The 9288-nt window shown below is 46.6% G+C and overlaps 1 protein-coding gene across 6 annotated transcripts in view; it reads right to left on the bottom strand.

The window, feature by feature from the left end:
* The window catches only part of ERC1 (ELKS/RAB6-interacting/CAST family member 1), a 539371-nt gene that overhangs the window by 214426 nt on the left and 315657 nt on the right, over nt 1-9288 (bottom strand). The window lies entirely within an intron of this gene.

Genomic DNA, 9288 nt, shown 5'->3' with positions numbered 1-9288 from the left:
TCCTCTCCCTATCGCATTAACATCAGACAAGGCTCTCTCATCAGCCCGTGCTAGACAGGCAGCCTAGATCTCTTCCCCAGGTCCCCAAATGGATGGATGTGGCCCAGCACAAAACTCCAAACAAACAGCACCATAAAACCAGTGTCCCACGTTACTCTCCCCATGCTGGGTTGCAAAGCACTGGGACAAAGCACGTCTCAGAAAAGGAAAGCACCCCCCCCCACACAAGATTAATTGTCCCTTTTAAAATAGGATAAGTGGAAACAGACAGGAAAGGAAGAAAGGATGCTGGGGATGGACTTCTATGCAGCATGCAGGACGTGTAAGCAGGGAGGAGGAGCACTCCCTCCCTGAAGCTTTCATTGGAGTTTTCTTTTTTGTATTTTGCATCATCCCTGAGGCTGGAGAGAGGCCATAACTTACACGCTGGGGCCAAGGGATCAGGCGCCCTTGGGGACTCCAGGTGAGGACATTTAAAGCTTATCAGGCAGCCTAGGGGCCAGAAGGCCCGCGGTTCCTAACAATAAGCAGGACCACTAGGAGTATCACTGGTCCCTTAGGCCAGACCCAGAGGAAGGGACTTAAGTGCAGTACAGTGTGCAACCCGACACTGTGGTCAGATTGCTATACTCAAAGCCCATATCAGGATCTCACCATGAGGCCCGGCACTTGACGCGCTCAGTCAGACTAACATCCAGGCGAACCTAGCAGGATGGTGCATGGGGAGGTGTAGGGGAGGACGTAGAGGTCTGGGGAGGTAGAGCCTCAGAAACATCCGCTGATGATACTTCCCATCAAGTCCCAGCCTGGGGGGAACCTCCCACTCTTAAACAGAATAGCTAGACATGGCAGGTGAGTATCAGGGGCTTCCTTGGGGAGGAGATGCACGACCAGCTAAGGTACCCAAGAGAGCTATCCAAGAGAGTGGCTCATGAGTGGTTACTCTTATTCTGCCGCTCAGGAACAGCTACATGAAGCCCAGTGGGTACACAGGGGATCTGAAGGAAGCAGAATCAGAAGGCAGCAGCAGGGGAAACCTCATTCTTCCTGAGAAAGTAGGGCAATCGGCTAGTCACCACAGGAGTCTATTTCCTGCTGTGGGAAACAAACAGGGAAGAATTGCAAGTCTTCGCACAGTTGAGGAACTATGATGTAATTGGAATAACAGAGACTTGGTGGGATAGCTGTCATGACTGGACCCCTGTCATGGATGGGTACAAACTGTTCAGGAAGGACAGGCTTGGGAGAAGAGGAGGAGTGGCACTGTATATAAAAAAGCTGTATGACTGCTCAGAGCACCAGTATGAAACTAAAGTTACAAGAGAGAGCAACAAGGGTGATGTCATGGTGGGTGTCTACTACAGACCACCAGACGAGGAGGATGAGGTAGATGAGGCTTTCTTCAGACAACTAGTAGAAATTTCCAGATTGTAGGCCCTGGTTCTCATGGGGGACTTCAGTTACCCTGACATCTGCTGGGAAGGCGATACAGCAGTGCACAGGCAATCCAGGAAGTTTTTGGAGAGCATTGGAGACAACTTCCTGGTGCAAGTGTTGGAAAGACCAACTAGGGGTAGTGCTCTTCTTGACCTACTGCTCACAAACAGGGAAGAATTGGTGGGGGAGGTAGAAGTGGATGGCAAGTTGGGAATGAGATGACCACGAGATGATTTGAGTTCAGGATCCTGACAAAAGGAAGGAGAACAACAGAATATAGATCCTGGACTTCAGAAAAGTAGACTTTGACTTCCTCAGGGAACTGATGGGCAGGGTCCCCTGGGATGCCATGGGCCATATTTTGCCCACTCCTGGGTTAGGGACTATTTAGAGAAGCTGGATGTATCCAAGTCTAGGGGGCCAGATTCAATGCATCTGAGGGTCCTTAGGGAGATGGCTGATGTGACTGCAGAGCTGCTGGTCGTTATCTTTGAAAACTCGTGGCAATCAGGGGAGGCCCCAGATAACTGGAAAAGGGCAAATATAGTTCCCATCTTTAAGAAAGGGAAGGAGGAGGATCCAGGGAACTATAGACCAGTCAGCCTCACCTCAGTTCCTGGAAAAATCATGGAGCAGATCCTCAAAGAATCCATTTCTAAGCACTTGGAGGAGGAGAAGGTGATTAGGAACAATCAGCATGGATTCACCAGCAGCAAGTCATGTCTGACCAACCTGATTGCCTTCTACGATGAGAACTGGTTCTGTGGATACAGGGAAAGAAGTGGATGTAACATACCTTGACTTTAGCAAGGCTTTTGATACTGCCTCCCAAAGCATTCTTGCAAGCAAGCTGAGGAAGTATGGGTTAGATGAACAACTGTAAGATGGATAGAAGCTAGCTGGATTGTTGGGCTCAATGGGTAGTAACCAATGGCTCCCTGTCTAGTTGGCAGCTGGTATCAAGTGGAGTGCCCCAGGGTCAGTCCTGGGGCCATTTTTGTTTAATCTCTTCATCAGTGACCTGGTAGATGGCCTAGAATGCACGTTCGGCAAGTTTGCAGATGGCACTAAGCTGCAGAGAGTAGTAGATACGCTGGAGGGTAGGACTAGGATTCAGAGTGACCTAGACAAACTGGAGGATTGGCCCAAAAGAAATCTCATGAGGTTCAAAGGAGAAGTGCAGTGTCATGCACTTAGAATATAAGTATCTGATGCACTGACTGGCTAAGCAGCAGCCCAGCAGAAAAGGACCTGGGGGTTACGGTGGATAATAAGATGGATATGAGTCAGCAGTGTGCCCTTGTTGCCAAGAAGGCTAACAGCATCCTGGGCTGCATTCATAGGAGCGTTGCCAGCAAATCAAAGGAAGTAATTATTCCACTCTATTCTGCACTGGTGAGGCCACATCTGGAGTACTGTGTCCAGTTTTGGGCCCCCCACTATAGAAAGGATGTGGACAAATTGGAGAGAGAGTTCAGCAGAAAGCAACAAAAACAGTTTGGGGGCTGGGGCACATAACTTATGAGGAGAGGCTGAAGGAACTGTTTTTATTTAGTCTACAGAAAAGAAGACTGGGAATGGATCTGATAGCAGCCTTTAACTACCTGAAGGGTGGTTTCAAAGAGGATGGAGTGAGACTGTTCTCAGTGGTGACAGATGACAGAACAAGTAGCAATGGTTTCAAGGTGTAGCAAGGGAGGTTTAGGTTGGATATTAGGAAAAACCCTCTCACTAGGAGGGTGGTGAAGCACTGGAATGGGTTATCTAGAGAGGTGGTGAAATCTCCGTCCACGGAGTTTTTTAAGACCCAGCTTGACCAAACCATGGCTGGAATGATCTAGTTGGGGATGGTCCTTCTTTGAGCTGGCGGTTGGACTAGATGACCTCCTGAGGTCCCTTCCAAACCTAATTTTCTATGATTCTATTGGAAACAACAGAGATCACTCACTTCTTTTCCTGAGACATGAGCACTTTCCTTAAGATACTTCCACCACCTCCAAACCAAACCACAAAATAACTATTCTATCATGGACAGGAGCATCTCCAAGCAATGAAAGACCTTAATATAAGTAGACTAGATGATACTTGCCATTCTTTGTCCTGACATGTGTAGCACTCAAGAGAGCACAAACAAGGGCTCTATTGACCAGGAATGGAAGATGCAAGTATCACTGGGAGGAGTCATCTCAGCCATCTTCCAAGAATGAAGCTCTGTCCTTGCTTGAACCAGGACAGATTGAAACTCTCAGTTTTTTGATAGAAGAAATTTCTTAAAAGGCTGCCAAACCTGAGAGGAACTGGCTTTTATGTCTTGCTTTGTTGTTTGAGGAAGATTTGACAGGAATGCTTCATAAGTGGGAGCCGTAAGTCCTATAAATTAACACACGTTTTCTGTGAGAAAAATGTGCTCCTGAAAAGTCAATGGAGCTGCAACTTGGGCTTCTTTCAGCCCAAGAGACTGCTGAATGAGGAAAGGATAAAGTAGGATATTAACTGCCTATTTTCTACTGAGGACTATACTGTCATTTAAAGTTTGGAACCAGTAAGAACTGTTTTATATCTTCTTAATCCTACCCTTGGATAATAGAAGTAATCTTGTTATACTGATGGCCCTTTGGCACTATATGGAAAGAAGCTAACCTCTATTCACTTTATTTTACCTGGATAGTTTAATTAGCCACAAAGTATCTATTTCTCTCCGTGTGCCTAAATAAAAACTAAAAGCAGAGGAAAAAGCATTGGTATACAAAATTCCATAGGACAGATTCCAAACTTCCTTACCTATTGTGGAAATGGCAAAGTGGATTTTTAAATAGAGGAAGCTCTAATGTGTGTTAAAGCAGAAAGCAGTAATCATCTAAACAACCCGAACTCTCCTACGGGCATCCTGCCTTTTCCCCACTCCATTTTTCCACAGTGACAAGGGCCTAGATTCTTCCACTCTTTTCTCTAGAAAGTACATTCCAATGTGAGCTGAAGATACTTGTACTAAAATACTTTTATTGGGTTATTCTTTGAATTATAGTGAAGTTTTTTTCCCCCTTTAAAATCAGGTTCATGATAGTATTTAAGAATATTTGGGGGTGGAAGGATACTCATTAGTAGCTGGGTCACACAATAGAACAGAACTGAGCTATTGCCACCTTAGCTAAAGAGTGCTAAGGTACATTGCTTTCATATTTGAAGGAAACTAATCTGAATGAAGTGAGTCATGCCATACTCAGTTACAGTCACATAGCTACTTTTACAACTTAGATGTCAGATTTCTGAAGCAGTGGAATTTTACTAAATTGATGAAAAATTCCACTTGTTTGGTTTGTCCTGGGTTGTCTCACCATGAAGTCAGATAATGCACTGTTCCAGCATACTATCAGGGATAACAACCCAATTTAAGATTTAAAAATTGGCAATCGTTACAAAGGAGTGGCTCATTTGCACAGAAATAAATGCCTGTGGCAGAACACTGTTTGTGCCTGCCACTTTAAGACCTAAGCCAAGCAGCCAGCAGCTGCCTGATTGTGGCAGACATTTTAGATTCAGGGCTGCCTATATAAGCAGAGTATTTTGCAGCTGGTGGGGCAGGCAGCAACACTGCCTGGCTGCAAGGCTGCTGGTATCATGCTGAAGGTAAAGGAGGAGCTGTAGGGGATGGCTAGGGGGCTCCTGGTACTGGGTATGACCTAAAACTGCACCCTGCCAGGAGTGGGTGGCCTGGTGGGGCTCTTAGTGGCATGGGAGCCCCCAGGAAATGCCAAGCCAGTTAGCACCCTGGTGAAAGGCGGGTCAGGGCACCTTAATAGCCCCAGCTCCCACAACTGGGTGGGTAACCCCCTTGTAGGATCTGGAAGGTGGACCCCGGAGAGAGAGTGGGCTCTAGACTTGGAACCTGTCTTGAAATCCCCCGACTGGTCAATGCTGGGGCCAGTACTGGAAGGGTCCAAAGGCCAGGGGCCCACCGTGAGGGATGCCCAGAGCTGAGGGCCTGGGGTTCCGACTGGCCTGGAGGTGAGGCCAGGGCCAGTGTAGCCAAAGGTCCTGGGGGGACCACACCTGTAAGGGGGAACAGCTCAGGGAGCTAGGCAGCCTAGAATGAAGGTGGAGTAGGCCACCTGAGTGGAGGGATCCAGGTGGGGTTCAAACTGGAGGATTCAGGGGCCCAGAGTGGGGCTGGTGAGAGTAACAGCAGTGGATGCCATCTGTGAGGCATGGGCTACGGTGTAGGGGAGGTATGGAGCTGCAGATAGTGCCCCCTGGCATCGGGACAAGAAATGGGCAGCCTCCCACCTAATTAAGATAATTAATTAATTAACAACAAGGCATGGCAGACAAGAAGGCAGGCAGTTGGCCCTGTTTGGGCGGCTGGCCCAGAAACAAGTGGGCGGGCCAAAGGCAAATTGGCCCAGAGAAGGACCCCTGTTACAATGCCCATACCAAGACTACCAAGGCTCAGTCTCAAATACAGTAATCCGTAATATTTGATTCATTAAGCCAAGGAAAATCAAAAGCCTCAGAAGCACATCAAAGTACTGGATGGATCAGAAGAATGGTAGTTAATTAGGGCAGTGATTCTCAATCTTTAGACTCAAGGAACCCTTCCACAATTTTTCTAAATTTAGTTGCCCTAATATAAAATGGTAGTATAACAGTACACTGCGTAAGAACTGAGCTGAGTCTATCAGTCGCAAGTGAGTTGTCTGAAGATGCATAAGCAATTTTGCTAGTGCTACTACCTTCATTCATAGAAGTGGGAAATGCTCCCTCATAGCTTTCACTCATTTTTTGACTTCAGAAAAATAACAGGGCAATTCTTTCATTGCAAAGAATTCAGTAAGACCAGAAAAGGTCAGAAAGTTCTTGACACTGTAGATTCCAATTTGAAATTCATAGGTTTATCTCCTGAATTATGTGTAGTGAGCGAACCTAAAAGTGCTAATGTTGTGCAAAATCTTTAAAAGGATTTCATGGCACCCTGGTTAAGAATCACTGGGTTAGGGCAAAGGATTCAGCATTTCACTTTGGGTCACTGGTCTGAATCCATCCCATCTATGGTAACAACATTTATATCTGAGATCAGGTGGATGGTTTATATTAAATGAGTTGAGAATCTTGGATGCATTTTTTGTTGTTTTTGTTTAGTTTTTTATTTTGTTTTTTACAGCTGTCAACACATTTTGGGGCCAAGTTGTGTGGACCATATATATGGAACCCTGCAGAGTTTGTTCATATCCTTGGAGGCGTTCCATTTGGGGATGTGGCTCTATAATTACTCTCCAAGAAAATCATTTCCACTGGATAATTTTAATGCAATTTAGATGTGTTAACAGGAGGAAGAACCACTGGCTTGACAGTCACCCTGCTCTATTTTGATCATGTATGTTTTGTGGTTTTCACTGAAGCTAACTATCAGTGTAGTTTACTTGGGAAAACAGTTGGTACAGGATTATTTTTTCTATCTATTGCACTAAAGATTAATGACATTTTTACATTCCTATTAGTATAGCACTGTGCACCCAGCTCTGCTTGACATGGGCAGCTTGGTTGGCAGGTGCATGCCATCTTCCAAAAATCCTTTAGGATTTTGGAGGAAAAATTGCAGTTCATTATAAGTAGAAACCTGTCAATCCCTGGAGAACCTGAGTAATGGGAGAAAGCAATTTCAGGACAGCATAAGCAAAAAATATTTGAACCTCTCAAGAAGTCGAAGGTCAGATTCTCAAAAATGGACTTATGCCTTTGCAACTGTGTCCTCTTCAGTAGGAGAGTGAGTTGACTCGAGAGTAAAGTTGAGTTAGACACCTCATGGGGTGAGAAAAATAAAATGAATAGGTGGTATAAATGATCCCGGTGCTGGGCACTTCCCTGAGCCTGGGCTAATCATAAAATAATAGAAAAGTCAGGCTAGAAGGGACTTCTAGAGACCATTGAGTCCAAACCCCTGCCTGAAGCAAGATAATCCCTATACAAACCATCCTATATGAATCCATTTTCTAATCTTCTAGCAAAAGTACACAGTCAACCCAGACATAATACAAGAATACAAGATTGAACACCTTAACCTGGGACAGTTAAAGCAGGGGAACATGGCAGCTAACATTCTGTTGTTGCAAAGGTTGTTAAATATGCTTGAGAGAGCTCAGGAAGAGGTCCATGCCTGAGGAAGGGAAAACCCCCCACAGTCCAAACAAATCTGATCATGGGGTAAAATTCCTTCCTGACCCCAAATATGGCAATTGGTCTGACCCTGAGCAGAGGGTGAAGACCCTCTAGTCAGGAACTCGCAAGGGCTTAAGTCCGAGGAGGAGGAGTCAAAATCCCCAGCCTCGGCTCCAGCCAACACCAAATGCTTCTGAGGAAGTCTTAAAAATTCCCCTTACATGTAAGTAACATGGCCAGGCCCTGTTACTATGGATAGAGATGGTGAGCTTTTCAGCAAGTAAGCTCACCCAGCGCATTAGGAGAAGGCCAGGCCACACGGGCCAGGCAGGGAAAATAAAAAGCACCTGCAGCAGCCTCTCAAAGTGACTACTGCACTTCAGCATGGCAGTAAATGTTGCTGCACTGAGCCTGGGGCCAGCAAAGGTGAAGCAGCTGCCAGGAGAGGCCATAAGGAAGACTTTTCTTCCTTTTGTTTATGTTTACATGAAAGCTGTGCATGCTTCCTTAAAGACCTCTGGGCTAAGTACACACGGTCAAAGGCTAGGGATAGACATTACACATAAACAGGCTTAAGTGATCAGAAACTGGTTTAAACCTGTAACAGAACAGATGGTCAGTGAACATAAACCAGTTTGAAAATGCCTGAAACTGGTTTGAGATAAATTTGGTTGAATGTAGTATCAGACTTAACTAATTTGGGTCAAACTAGCTTATGCAATGTCTGTCCGAGACCCCTTGCTGGTTTAAGTTAAACCAGACTCCCTCAACATCCCAGCATGCTCTCTGGGCTGGGTGCGGCAGAGCTCTCTGTTCCACAGCAGGGCTGGCCCCTTCCCTCTGCTTCCTGGCTGCAGCTCCGGTGGAGACTGTAGGCATCTGCCTGGCTACCCACTGCCCCCCCGCCCCTTCCCACTCCTTGCTAAGCAGGGATTTCCCCCATCCCCTCAACCTTACACAGACATCTCTCAGCAATAGCTAGCAGACCACATGCTGGCTACATTCCGTGCTGTGGCAGATGGGTCAAAGGCAGAATCAACAGGTAGCAGGTAATGTCCTTCTGTTGTTTTCTGAATGGGCTGATAAACACTGAGTTAGGGGTGATAAATACTGTTATCAACTGCCTGCTGAGCTGGGCTGATCAGGAGGGCGGGGAATCCCTTTCTAATCAGACCATCCTGCTGGGACCTGGCTATGCCCCCTCAGCTCAGCATTGTAGAAGGGAACGAGGGCTGCTCTAGCACCCCCCAGCTTCTAGCCTGAGCCACTGCAGGCATGTGCCTGCATTTATGGGATGTCTGTGCAGCTACAAAATACCCAGCCTCGGCTCCAGTGGTGCACTGGAGAGGTGCCAGAGGACTGGAAGAGGGCCAGTGTGGTTCCAATCTTCAAAAAAGGGAGGAAGGAGGACCCAGGAAACTATAGGCCAGTAAGTCTTACCTCGATCCTAGGCAAGCTGTTTGAGAAAATAATTCTGGCACACATCCAGGAGGGGCCAGCAGGGGACTGCATGCTTAGGGGCAATCAGCATGGGTTCATCAGTGGCAGGTCCTGTCAGACCAACCTGGTGGCTTTTTATGATCAGATCACCAGATCATTAGATGCAGGGGTAGCAGTGGACATAGTCTTCCTGGACTTCCGGAAGGCTTTTGACACTGTCTCTCACCCCGTTCTCATTAAGAAAATGGGAGGCTGTGG

This window comes from Gavialis gangeticus, unplaced genomic scaffold (genome assembly GCF_001723915.1).
Source record: "Gavialis gangeticus isolate Ggan-Ray unplaced genomic scaffold, GavGan_comp1, whole genome shotgun sequence".
Lineage (NCBI taxonomy): Eukaryota > Metazoa > Chordata > Crocodylia > Gavialidae > Gavialis > Gavialis gangeticus.
This window is presented reverse-complemented; position numbering and strand designations above follow the sequence as displayed.